The sequence below is a fragment of the Bos javanicus genome, chromosome 13 (assembly GCF_032452875.1).
Source record: "Bos javanicus breed banteng chromosome 13, ARS-OSU_banteng_1.0, whole genome shotgun sequence".
In the NCBI taxonomy this organism is placed as follows: domain Eukaryota; kingdom Metazoa; phylum Chordata; class Mammalia; order Artiodactyla; family Bovidae; genus Bos; species Bos javanicus.
The window spans coordinates 71,206,744-71,219,177 of NC_083880.1; the positions used below are offsets into that span (position 1 = coordinate 71,206,744).

The following is a 12,434-nucleotide window of genomic DNA, read 5'->3' on the forward strand; positions in this document are numbered from 1 at the left end:
ATAAACAAAATTTACAGCCCAGTGGCTTTCTGACAGCAAGCACTTCTTTATCCACACTGAGTGACACTGAACAGCAGCTGTCCTTATGATTTTAATCACAGCAGCTTTTCAAACCACAACCCACTCTCCCCTTTATTTTATTCCATTCAAAACTGTCTCTCGAAGCTAATGAGCAAATTCTCTGAGAACTGGAACCTAGGAAATGCTGAATCACACACGGGGCCAAGAGCCTATTAAATCCACACGAAGCCACACAGCCCTTTGAAGACTCACACAGCTCAGATAACTTGAAAGTCCCTCTGAGAATATATTCGATCTGTGGTTACAGTATGTAAATGGAAGTCAGTGCCTAACAAGAGATGATTATTTGCAAATACCTTGGCTATGATCTAAGCTGAGTTCTAATTTGAGGAGTAACATAGTGATCACTTTAGCAAGAACCTGGAGGCTAAGATTAACCTTTACAGGAAACTTCTGAGGAGGGTTGAGATTTTCTCAGAAACTAAGGTCCTAGGAACTATTAGCAGTTACAACTGTAGGACCTGAAAGAACATTTCAACTCCAAACTTCTTCATTATTTTTTCTTTATACGTTTTCTCTCCTATTGATATTTTATTTTTTTGCCTTCTTTACTGATTCATCTTGGATTCCTTGAGCTATTTCTTTAATAACACTTTCATAATGTGCGCTTAAAATGTTTGTCTGAAGTCCTTTACAAGCAACTTGAAGATGCAAAAGAAAAAAAAAAGGGAAAAGAAAAATAAACACCCCTGGCTCCCTTTTGTACTTGTGTGTCAGGACGGCAGCACAAAGTACTGCTGACGAGTGTCTCCGAGGACAGATATGTACCGACTCACAGTCTGCAGGTCAGAAGCCCAGGACGACCAGGGTATCTGCAGAGCGGGTCTACGAGTGAGAGTCCATCCTACGACCCTCCCCTCACTGCTGCTGGTGTGCTGACAAGTGTTCCCTGGCCTGTAGAAGTATCACCGCAATCCCTGCCTTCTTAGCATTCTCTCCATGGGCATGTGTCTGTGTCTAAATTCCATGTTCTTATAAGGACACAAGTCACACCAGAAGAGATGGTGAGATAGCATGACCAACTCAATGGACATGAATTTGAGCAAATCCTGGAGATACTGTGAAGAACAGGGAAGCCTGGCATGCTGCAGACTATGGGGTTGCAAAGAGTCGGACACAACTCAGCAACCAAACAACAGTCACACTGGATTAGCGCCCTATGACCTCATCTTAATTGCATCCACAAGGACCTTATTTCCAAAGAAGTCACATTCTGATATTCTGGGAGTTATGACTTCAACATATGAACCTGGGGGACACAATGCAACCCATGACACCTTATACCAATGTCACAAACCATGTTCCATCTTGGCTGCTGAGCTCTGCTCCAGAAGATAGTGTAATCCCAGACTAACAGATGGTTTCCAAGGTTAGCTGAGCCATCCTTTCCCCAGTTCCCTGGGCACCTGGCCCCAATTTCCCATTGCTGCTTTCGCTAATTTTCTCCATGCTCCTGCATCCTTTTCTATTCCAATTTTAGGGGGTGATCTTATCTCTTATTCCATAGAAGCAAAAGAGGCCATCACAAAGGGATGGGCTGATCCCCCTGTTATGAAGCCTTTACTTGCATCCCTCCCTCTCCCAGTTCGCCCAGTCTCCTATTCCAGGGCATTCCTTCCCCTGGGTCTTCAGCCCTCCAGCCTTCTCAGGACTTCGTGCTTGCCAGTTACCCCTCTTCCTTCTGTCTTCAACCTTCCTCTCCATTGGTCTCTTCCTATCAGCATTTAAACAAGCCTCACTTCTCCCCATAAAGAGAAAATCCTCTTATCTCCATTCTTCTCACAGGTTATTGTCCAAACACTCCAGCCCACCTCATGGGCACATTAACTGAAAGAGTGAAATGAGATTGATCACTACTTTTCTTGTCCTTAACTCATTCAACTTCTGTCCTCATCTGTATTGGAATTTTTCCTGCCATGGATCCCATGTTGCTAAACTATGGGTTTCTTTTAGTTCTTTTCTTAAGCGACCACTCAGCAAGCATAGAATTGACCAGTCTTCCCTTTAAATGGGCTTCCCTGGTGGCTCAGATAGTAAAGAATCTGCCTGCAATACAGGAGACCTGGGTTCGATCCCTGGGTCAGGAAGATCCCCTGGAGAAGGGAATGGCTACCCACTCCAGTATCCTTGCCTGGAGAATTCCATGGACAGAGGAGCCTGTCGGGCTAGAGTTCATGGGGTCGCAAATAGAAACAACTGAGTGTCCTTTAAATACTTAATTCCTTGGCTTCTGAGTGATCTTAGAGATTTCTCAAGTCTCCTTCTTGGCTTGCCTTGCAGGCCCTTCATCCCCTGTCCGTATGTTCAATTTTCACATTGGTGTTGTGTACCAGATCTTTCTCCTCCCCTTCTGATCTCATCTGTTACCTTAAATTAAATCACTATCTATATCCTGGTGACTCTCAAGCCTATATTTCCAAGTCTACATCTTGCTCCTGAATTAAAGATGTCTACACTCCTTCCTACTATTAATATTAAATTCCCCTTCAATGATCTACGCCAAGTGATAGCTATGAAGGAGGACAGCTAACAGGCAGTAGACAGAGTAATGGGTTGATATAGACTCAGGATGGGCAAAAATCCTCTTGGCAGGGTAAAGAGAAGCAGCAATGAAATGCAAGCTAAAGGACAGTCAGTTGGATTAACTTGATACTTCTTTAAAAAGTACTTTAAAATCAAAATGCTGTGCTCGCTTCGGCAGCACATATACTAAAATTGGAACAATACAGAGAAGATTAGCATGGCCCCTGCGCAAGGATGACACGCAAATTCGTGAAGCGTTCCATATTTTTAAAGATGATAACAATAACCCTGTGTACGAGACAGCAAAAGAGACACTGATGTATGGAACAGTCTTATGGACTCTGTGGGAGAGGGAGAGGGTGGGAAGATTTGGGAGAATGGCATTGAAACATGTAAAATATCATGTATGAAACGAGATGCCAGTCCAGGTTCAATGCACTATACTGGATGCTTGGGGCTAGTGCACTGGGACGACCCAGAGGGATGGTATGGGGAGGGAGGAGGGAGGAGGGTTCAGGATGGGGAGTACATGTATACCTGTGATGGATTCATTTTGATATTTGGCAAAACTAATACAATTATGTAAAGTTTAAAAATAAAATAAAATTTAAAAAAAAAGTTGAATAAAAAAAAAATCAAAATGCCTTTGATTGCTTGCTACTCCTTCTGTACGCCTATACCTTAAAGGACAGGGCACTCCTTGACATGCATTAAATCTAAATATGCTCCTACCCTAAAAAATTTATTTTCCCTCCGCCAATGCTCTGACATATGGATATGTGTCATATGTCCACTGAAAACCATGGATATGTCATCCAATTTCAGAATGCCAGCTTTGGAGTAGGTATTGCTTTTTCCATAAAAATGTACAGTGTTAAGCAAAGCATCCATATTAAATTATGCTTCCTGCTGCTCACTCAGTTTGGTCCTAGACTCCAGTGCTGATAGAATTTCAATTGCTAGTAGCTGGGAGTTACAAAGAAGTCTGTGTAGAGCAACAGATGTCAAAATAAAAAACATGGTTAGGAGTAGAAAGTTCATGGCTTCAAGACTATGTTCGCCTAGAAAAAAAAAATTGCTTTTACATGAGACTGCCTCACATCATTATTAATCACACACACACACACACACACACACACACACACACACACACTCACACACCTCTTAGAGAACGTGTAGCCCAGCATCCTCCTTTTGCAAACCATGATACTCAGGCCCAGAGAGGAAAATGGGTAAACTTCCTCCAAGTCCCACTCTATGCAATGGGAGATGATGAAAGAATCTGGGGCTTATTCCATCAGCACGTGAGAGGCTTGGAAAACACAGCCTCATTCTGCAAGAGCTTTCAGTATGAACATTCTTGCTGAGGGCATCACCACCTACCCAGCCGAATCTCTGGCAACTCACCTCATCCATGTGCTTCTTCCTTCCATCCTACCCAATCCCATTCCCACATGGCAGCAGACCCTGTTCCTCTTGGCTTCTGAATGCTAGACCCATACTCCCCAACCACCCCTGGCTCTTCTCTCAGACCAGCCTTGTCTACTCTGCTAGAATGTTCCTTTCTGTTTTCTTCCTCCTCCGGTTCTACGGCCACCAGACTCACCAAGCAGCATTCTGCTCACCCAGCTGGGTTCCCAGGAGCCCTGCAAAGTGGCCTGAACTCATACCCCTGTCCAATCCAGCTTGCCCCAGCCCTATCAAAGAATCTGAATGGGAAATGATGGTTGTCTGCAAACCCTTATCCCAGCAAAATCATAGTGAAGGAAAAGACAAGGCAAAACTACAGCACCACAGCTGAGATCAGATTAGGACTGGGCTATGATGCGGCCCTGACCTGGGCCAGGCACTGTGCTAGGTGTGGGCGTGCACAGTCTCCTTTACTCTCCCGGCTCTGAACAGAATCTGGCTCTGTGAAGTTTGCACAGGGCCAAAAGGAAACAAGGCATTATTTATAATAATTGGCTTCCCATTATCCATTCAGTTGGCGCTGCCTGGAATAACATGATGGGCCTTTATGCTATTCACAGCCTATAAAAAAGTAGTTCTGTTGTGATTCAACATATAGTAATCTCCATTTTAAGAGGACAATAGAAACACTCAGCCATTATTCATCCCAGAGCCTTAAACAGCAGAGAATTCCTTTATCAGGAACATAAGGTTAGAACGACATGAGTTATTAATATTGCAAGTAGCCCAATGCATTCATCGAGGTGCTCAAACTATGGGGAAAAGAAAAAAAAAAAAAGGTTTTTAAAAGCCAGATCTAGGAAAAGGCTAGAACCAAACAGCACTTTGAGGGAACTGTGGAGAAAGCACAAACTATTCAGAACTGCTTAAGCTGAAATGAGCATGGGGGCTAGAAATCTTCCTCCCCAACTCTCTTAGTCCTGAATGTTCTGAAAAAAAAGCAGACAAAGGAGAAAAGCGATGAATGTTCCAAAGCTGAGACAGGAGACAATGTGACAGGAGATACAGATCATTGCTAATTAACGATCATTAGTGTACATGTATGATGTATTTGGTATTCAACTTTCATTCTTTCACCCCCATATTCCACAAAGGATTTGAGATAGCATATAAAAGGAATAAGATACAACACCAGCAAAAAGTCAGTAGGAGTAAAGCATCAAGAAAACAGCCTAAAGACAGAGCTCTGAGCACCACAGCAAGAAGGATGCCCGTGTGCCAACCATAAGGTCCTCACAGGTACCACCATCACGTTTCAAATGTGACCTGAAGCTTCCTGGCAGCCAGAGCAAAAAGGAGACAGAGTTAGATACAAAATTCCCTTTAACAAGGACTATTAAAGCGTTTTTCTTTCAAAGCAGTGTAAGAAAAGATGAACATTGGCATGGTGGCCCTTCAGATAACTGCAAAGATGGAGGCCCATTAAGCTGTCATTAGATGGAAGGGACGAGGATATAGGAGAAAGAATATGTGTTCTGGAGCTGAAAGTCCTTCTGAGAAGGTCCAGCTTAATTCCTTACACTCAGTGGCCCTGGAAAAGATCCTTAATTCCTCTGAGGCATATTCTTACTAGAGACTTTAAAATATCTAATTTTGCTAAGTCATGTGTCAGAGAGAGAAAGCAAGAATGAACAAAGGAATAATAAGAGAGGTGAATATGAAACAAAACAAAACAAAAAAACATCCACCACAGTTCCTGGAACTTGAAATGTGCTAGGTCCTTTCCCACATTTTTTTTTTTTTTTTTTTGCTTTCATTCTTCCTGTGAAATCTGGTGGTAAGAATATGGCAGCCTGTTTTCTCATTTGGGTGGCACTTATTTTAAGATTTTTTTGATATGGACTGTTTTTAAAGTCTTTATTGAATTTATTATAATATTGCTTCTGTTTTGTTTTGGCTTTTTGGCCTAGAGGCTTGTGGGATCTTAGCTCTCCAACCAGGGATTGAACTTGAACCCCCTGAATTGGAAAGTGAAGTCGTAACCACTGGACCACCAGGGAAGTCCCTGGGGGGCTGTTTCAATCTCTCTCTTCACTCTTACCCTCTGCCCCACCCATTCCCTCTCAATCCCTACAGAAGGCAGTCTCAGTCTCAGAATGCTAGAGTGAAAAGAAGTACACAAACCCAAGTGAATGAGCCCATCTGCAACTGTCAGAGTATTAACAGAAGATGCAAATGGTGATGGACACCAGAGCAACCAGTACAATGCAGGAGAGAGAGAGTCAACTTGGAAAAGAGTTATGAATTGATAGATGATCACTGAACGCTTACAGCAAAGAACCATCTTATACTAAAATATGTTGATTTACGGTAGATATTTCTACCTGGAACACATGTTATTTACTAGCTAATCCATTGTGATCTTGAGGAAAAGTTCTACTTTGCAGGCTCTCTAAGTACCAAATACTTTCAGACTTTAGCTAGTGGAATGAGTCTAACTACCGGACCTTCGTGTTCCCAGTGACCATATTTTCTAAGCCAATCATAAGAAAAAAAAATTCACAATGGTCTAGAAGTTAAAACTACTTTGACCCATTTGAAGGGATCATCTAATTTAAGAAAAAATAAATGGACAGTTGGAGCTGTCTTAGAAATTCTGGGTCACATGGTTGCTACATACGGTCACTGCATTAAGCCACTCCAACAGGGAGGCATCCTCATTTTTCAAATGATCCTCCTTACCTTCAAGATTGGGTGAGAAGCCTCTGCTCTGTGTCTCCTCTGAATCTGCATGCTCCTCCATCCTAGGACACACCTCCGCAAACTCTGTAACATTTTAATCTTTTTTTTTTTTCCCCCCATCTGAATGATGAATATACTGTTTGAGGCAAAGCCCTGGATGACCTGATAAATGTATGTGATTCTGTGACATTAAGCCTCAAATTTTTTAAAATATAGTTTTACTTTTCTTCTTGCTCAAATTCTCGTAAAGCTCTGGATCCATTTTTATAGTGTTTAATCACATCTTCATCTTAAAAAGCAACACTCACATGGTAGAGTGACTCAGTTTCCTCATCTGAATAGACCCCATGTATCTGAATTAAGCATTAAGACAGTATGGCAAGCCAAACAGTCTTCTTACCTATATTTGGATCCATATCTGTTCAGACTTCAACAAAATAGTTTCACTGCCTATTGTTGGAAAAAAGATCCAATTTTCAGGCCTAGTTTTCAGTGTTACAGGGTAGTTTTTATTTACTTGTTTTCTCTCTTTTCTTTTTCATGTCTTCACTAAAATGTCAGTTGCAAGATAGAACAGTCTATTTCAGAGATAAACATTTAAAGCCAGAAGTTCCCATCTGAGAGCTTCTTCAGTTTCTTTTACCGAATGGGGGGACACCTTTGCATTTGATGGTCTTTTCTTAGACACTAGTACACTGCACTGAGCAAGGTTTCATCTATCTAGACTGCTTGAGGGGACCCCGGGAGAACAGATCAGTCATTCACAGAAACAGATCTGAAAATCCTAAGGCCTAGGAGCCATTACAGCTTCCAGACCATCTGGACATCAGCCAGATACTCAGTGTGGAGAAGAAAGGCAGATGCGACCGCAGTGGGGCCAGAACACAGGCACCTCCCAGGGCGCCTCCACAGCTGGAACATCAGTCATTTTCCTGGATTCTTTGAAGGAAGTCACGCAGGAGCTTAGGGCCCGTGGGATGGCTCTAACTCACAGAAAATAGATCCTGGTGGGATAGGGAAGTAGCAGATAGTAGAAAAGGAAATAATTTTTTTTTTTTTTTTTTACTGTGGTGACTCAAGCCTCTGTTTAGCCCTGTTGCTCTGCTCCAAGTGACAAGACATGACTCACATAATCAGTTTAGCTACATTTGGTCCATTATCCCTATAGCAAGAGAGTATTTTCTCCCAGAAACTGGTAGGTATTATTCAATATATTTAGTTTCAGTATGGCTGCTCCTTTTCTCTTTTTTCCCCTTCCTATCTCTCTCTCCATCCTTTCCATTCACCCATTAAGCCATCCATCAATTCATCCATTCATCCACTCATCCATCAAAAGATATACTGACCATTCACGGTATGGCAGGTAATGTCCTAAGCATTTAATAAACAGTATCTCTTTAATATTTTAATATCCTCAAAGTCAGCACTTAATATTCATTATGAATGTCATTAAAGTTTAAGAGGGCAAGTATCTTGCCCAAGACTCAGCAAAATATAGCCCATGAGCCAAATCCAATCTATTTTTATAAGTTTAAATGGAATACAATTATGCCCATTTTTAAAAACTCATGCTACAATTCTAGCAGAGCTGAATAGTTACAAGAGACCATGTGGTCTACAAAGCCTAAAATATTTACTATCTGGCTCTCTGCAGAAAACTCTGTCACCCCTAATTTTGCCAATTAATTATCTTGCCTAATCTTCCAAGAAGATAGCAGAGTCAAAGACACAAACTCAGATTCAACTCCTTCAAAAGGCTATCTTCTTCAACAATAAGCCACAGATAGAAGTATCTGAGCTTCATCTGCATGACTCCTGGACTCTAAGGGTAAGCTGGTCAGGCTAGGCTTATGGTCCTGAGAACAGAACTGACATATATTACTTAGTAGAGTTGCCAACCACTGGTGAGGACCCTCTTTACTAGTGAGAAAAGCCAGTAAGGACTTTTTTTTTTTTCTGGCGAAATAATTATAGAGATGAGTGTTGATGCATGTTTTGACTTTGCTGCAAAAGTAGTTCTGTCTTCCCCAGTTTAAGTAATTACATTTGTTTCTAAATAAAGCAAATGGAACTATAGTTGTCAAAGAACGCAAAGATCAGTTGACTGCATTTATGGTGCGCTAGGTAGAAGAAAAGTTAAAGCAATTATGACATTGTAAGGAGAGATACTCCCGAGTCTCTTGTGCACATTCAGGTAGGTGAGCGCTGTTGAGCACCTTGCGAGCAAGGGGAAAATGGGGAAGATGAAGCCAAATGGAAATGGAAACGTCCACCCAATGAAATCTATAGCTTCAAACAGTATTTGCTATTATGATACCCTAACAACTGATTATTTTAAAATATTTTCTAATGTTGCTGGGTTTGAAGCATATGTTCAGGGTATTCCTCCAACATGTGCAGAGTTCAATTATTCTGGGGCCTAAGATACTGTACTTAGCACTATAAGTACAAAGATACCACCTTGCAGAAAGCAAACAGCTTAAGCAAGCAGTGACTTAAGGCTGACACACAAGCTCTAAAGAAGAGAGGCTTTAGAGAGAGGCTAGAATTTAGAACTGGGCCAGAGTAGAAATAAGAGAACTGGCCCGGCCATAGACCAAGGATCCAAAGGACATGGGAGAACCAGGAATGATTCAAAACAACCACTGCTGAGCACCTGTACTACCAGGGAAAAAATGATGGCATTAGATTCCACACCTCATATAGGGTCCTCACTGTGGAACAGTAATGCACGCCTCACAAAGATGTTCATGGCCTAATACCCAGAACCTGTGAAAACACCACAAGGTAAAAGGGATTTTGCAGATGTGGCAAAAATCTTGAAATGGATATTATCCTGGATTAGTTGGGTGGGCCTGTGTAATCACAGGGGGATCCTTATCACTGAAAGAGGGAGGCAGGAGATTAACTATCAGAGAGAGTTCCAAAGAATAGCAAGGACAGATAAGAAAGCCCTGCTCAGTGATCAATGCAAAGAAATAGAGGAAAACAACAGAATGAGAAAGAATAGAGATCTCTTCAAGAAAATTAGAGATACTAAAGGAACATTTCAGCAAAGATGGGCTCAATAAAGGACAGAAATGGTATGGACCTAACAGAAGCAGAAGACATTAAGAAGAGATGGCAAGAATACAAAGAAGAACTATACAAAAAAGATCTTCATGATCCAGATAATCACAATGGTGTGATCACTCACCTAGAGCCAGACATCCTGGAATGTGAAGTCAAGTGGGCCTTAGAAAGCATCACTATGAACAAAGCTAGTGGAGGAGATGGAATTCCAGTTGAGCTATTTCAAATCCTAAAATCTGATGCTGTGAAAGTGCTACACTCAATATGCCAGCAAATTAGGAAAACTCAGCAGTGGCCACAGGACTGGAAAAGGTCAGTTTTCATTCCAATCCCAAAGAAAGGCAATGCCAAAGAATGCTCAAACTACCACACAATTGCACTCATCTCACATGCTAGCAAAGCAATGCTCAAAATTCTCCAAGCCAGGCTTCAGCAATACATGAACTGTGAACCTCCAGATGTTCAAGCTGGATTTAGAAAAGGCAGAGGAACCACAGATCAAACTGCCAACATCCAACAGATCATCAAAAAAGGAAGAGAGTTCCAGAAAAGCATCTACTTCTGTTTTATTGACTAAGCCAAAGCCTTTGACTGTGTGGATCACAATAAACTGTAGAAAGTTCTTTAAGAGATGGGAATACCAGACTACCTGACCTGCCTCCTGAGAAATCTGTATGCAGGTCAAGAAACAACAGTTAGAATTGGACATGGAACAACAGACTGGTTCCAAACTGGGGAAGGAGTACATCAAGGCTGTATATTGTCACCCTGCTTGTTTAACTTACATGCAGAGTACATCATCAGAAATGCTGGACTGGATGAAGCACAAGCTGGAATCAAGATTGCTGGGAGAAATATCAATAACCTCATATACGCAGATGATATCACCTTTATGGCAGAAAGTGAAGAATTAAAGAGCCTCTTGATGAAAGTGCAAGAGGAGAGTGAAAAAGTTAGCTTAAAACTCAACATTCAGAAAACTAACATCATGGGATGTTGTCCCATCACTTCATGGCAAATAGATGGGGAAACAATAGAAATAGTGACAGACTTTATTTTGGGGGGCTCCAAAATCACTGTAGATGGTGACTGCAGCCATGAAATTAAAAGACGCTTGCTCCTTGGAAGAAAAGTTATGACCAACTTAGACAGCATATTAAAAAGCAGAGACATTATTTTGCCAACCAAGGTCCGAATAGTCAAAGCTATGGTTTTCCAGTAGTCATGTATGGATGTGAGAGATGGACTATAAAGAAAGCTGTGCACCGAAGAATTGATACTTTTGAACTGTGGTGTAAAAGAAGACTCTTGAGAGTCCCCTGGACAGCAAGGAGATCCAACCAGTCCATCCTAAAGGAAATCAGTCCTGAATATTCATTGGAAGGACTGATGCTGAAGCTGAAACTCTGATAATCTGGCCACCTGATGTGAAGAACTGAGTCACTAGAAAAGACCCTGATGCTAGGAAAGATTGAAGGCGGGAGGAGAAAGGGATGACAGAGGATGAGATGGTGGGATGGCATCGCTGACTCAATGGACATGAGTCTGAGTAAGCTCCAGGAGTTGGTGATGGACAGGAAAGCCTGGTGTGCTGCAGTCCATGGGGTCGCAGAGTTGGACACGACTGAGCAACTGAACTGAACTGAACTATGGCTGGCTTTGAAGATGGAGGAAGGGACCATGAGCCAAGGGATGCAGGTGGTCTCGAGCAATTGGAAAAGGCAAGAAAACAGATTATCCCCTAGACCTTCTAGAAGGAGTACAGCCTGGTCAACATCTGGATTTCTGCCCAATGAAACCCACTTCAAATTTCAGACCTCCAGAAGGTAATTTGTTACTGTTAGATAACACATCTGTGTAACCACTAAGCCATTTAGATTATGGTCATTTGTTTTAGCAGCAATAAGAAACTAGGGACTTGGGAAGGGCAAGAGCTACATGCCACCCTCCCACCATGGTGGGGAGGAGGGGCAGAAATAGTTGGAATTAAGCATGATTTCTGATCCCATCACTTCATGGGAAATAGATGGGGAAACAGTGGAAACAGTGTCAGACTTTATTTTGGGAGGCTCCAAAATCACTGCAGATGGTGACTGCAGCCATGAAATTAAAAGACGCTTACTCCTTGGAAGGAAAGTTATGACCGACCTAGATAGCATATTCAAAAGCAGAACATCACTTTGCCAACAAAGGTCCGTCTAGTCAAGGCTATGGTTTTTCCAGTGGTCATGTATGGATGTGAGAATTGGACTGTGAAGAAAGCTAAGCGCCAAAGAACTGATGCTTTTGAACTGTGGTGTTGGAGAAGACTCGTGAGAGTCCCTTGGACTGCAAGGAGATCCAACCAGTTCATTCTGAAGGAGATCAGCCCTGGGATTTCTTTGGAAGGAATGATGCTAAAGCTGAAACTCCAGTACTTTGGCCACCTCATGTGAAGAGTTGACTCATTGGAAAAGACTCTGATGCTGGGAGGGATTGGGGGCAGGAGGAAAAGGGGATGACAGAGGATGAGATGGCTGGATGGCATCACCGATTCAATGGACGTGAGTTTGAGTGAACTCCAGGAGTTGGTGATGGACAGGCAGGCCTGGCATGCTGTGATTCAG

At 42.2% G+C, this 12,434-nt stretch overlaps 1 protein-coding gene and 1 non-coding gene across 6 annotated transcripts in view; one reads left to right on the forward strand and one right to left on the reverse strand.

Annotated features, from left to right (window-relative positions):
• Positions 1-12,434, reverse strand: part of PTPRT (protein tyrosine phosphatase receptor type T) — a 594,083-nt gene that overhangs the window by 566,624 nt on the left and 15,025 nt on the right. The gene's annotated exons all lie outside the window — the stretch shown is intronic.
• LOC133259959 (U6 spliceosomal RNA) lies at positions 2,767-2,873 on the forward strand. The gene has a single exon (XR_009740623.1). It is a non-coding gene; the product is annotated as a U6 spliceosomal RNA (small nuclear RNA).